This window comes from Suricata suricatta, chromosome 15 (genome assembly GCF_006229205.1).
Source record: "Suricata suricatta isolate VVHF042 chromosome 15, meerkat_22Aug2017_6uvM2_HiC, whole genome shotgun sequence".
Taxonomy (NCBI): Eukaryota; Metazoa; Chordata; class Mammalia; order Carnivora; family Herpestidae; genus Suricata; species Suricata suricatta.
The window spans coordinates 77,340,499-77,341,875 of NC_043714.1; the positions used below are offsets into that span (position 1 = coordinate 77,340,499).

Genomic DNA, 1,377 nt, shown 5'->3' on the forward strand with positions numbered 1-1,377 from the left:
GCGCAGTCTGCACGTGGGACCCCGTCCAACCTTTCTGGAGACCAGACAACCACGCAGGTGGCTGCACCCACTCACGGAAACCCAGTTTATTTACTGGTCATTATTTGTTTACTGTCTGTCGATTTTTGAGGGAGAGAGAGCACGCGCAGGGGAGGGGCAGAGGGAGGGTGAGGCCCAGGATCCGAGCAGCTCCAGGCTCTGAGCTGTCAGCACCGAGCCCGAGGAAGGGTTGGAACCCACCAACTGCGAGATCATGACCTGAGCCCATAGTTAGCTGCCTCACTGACTGAGCCCCCAGGCGGCCCCAGACTTTCTGTTTTAAAATGCAATCAGCCCTTTGAGGCAAGTGGGTGGAACAAAACCTCGAGAGGGAGCGCCGGAATCCCAAAAGCTCTGTGTGTGATCCAGCGCCCCGAGAAAGAGCAAGAATTCGCACCACAAGCGTGACATCACCCCGTGGGACACCAAATGACAGAAGATTCGAGAAAGCCACAGGGTGAGAAAGTGGTGACGGGCAGGTGTGGAAGGGAGAAAGAAGGCGGAGGCGTGCACACAGGGTAACAGGGAGAGGGGCCCAGGGCACAGGGAGCCGGGGGTGCAGGGGGCTTGCATGGGGGGCGCCACTGACTGGCAGGGCTGGCGCTCGGGTCCTGAGCCTGACGTTGGCCATGCGCGGGCGTGTGTGCAAGTGCCTGTGTGTCTGTGTGGGTGTCTGTGTGTGTCTGTGTGTGCATGTGTGCACGCATGCGTGCGTGTGCGTGTGTGTGTTCATGAATCAATAAAATCATTCAATAAGGCAGCAGAATATGAAATTAAAATGAGGTCCACTGCCCGTTAAAATGTTAAAATGAAAACCAAGAGTCTTTGTGTTTACAAACAAGAACCGGCGAGGGGACCCAGCGGGAGAGAAAACCTCGTCCACAGGGGGAGGGAGAAAGCGGTACTTAAGGACAAGCCTGACCCCGAATGTGCAGCGTCTACAGGAGATCTACGTTTCTCACCCTTCGGAGAGCCCGCCCTGCCACCCGGAACGGACGCGCAGACACCCCGAGCGCCTGGACATGAGGACTCACGGCAGCGGACAACGCCAGCTCTCTAACCTGGAGATTTTTAAATTTAGTGTGATTTCCATAAAAATAATAACTGGTTTTCTTTGTGAACGAGGTGAGTTGAAATATACGTAAACGAAAACATTCTTAGGATGTCACATCCCGCGTTGCGGGTCCGTTCCTGAGGGAGGGAGAGAGTGGAGGGCAGGAAGGGGCGCACAGTGAGGCAAGGCAAGCGTTTTCTGATCAAGCCCCTTCTGTTATTCACACACTCCCACACACACTCTCTCGAAAGAAAGAAAAACCCACACCTCTATAGTGTTTAGGG

The 1,377-nt window shown here is 54.9% G+C and overlaps 1 long non-coding RNA gene across 1 annotated transcript; it reads left to right on the plus strand.

The window, feature by feature from the left end:
- The first annotated feature begins 256 nt into the window (after positions 1 to 256).
- LOC115279370 lies at positions 257 to 1,160 on the plus strand. The gene is made up of 2 exons (XR_003903391.1): positions 257 to 496; positions 882 to 1,160. It is a non-coding gene; the product is annotated as an uncharacterized LOC115279370 (long non-coding RNA).
- The last annotated feature ends 217 nt before the right edge of the window (positions 1,161 to 1,377 follow it).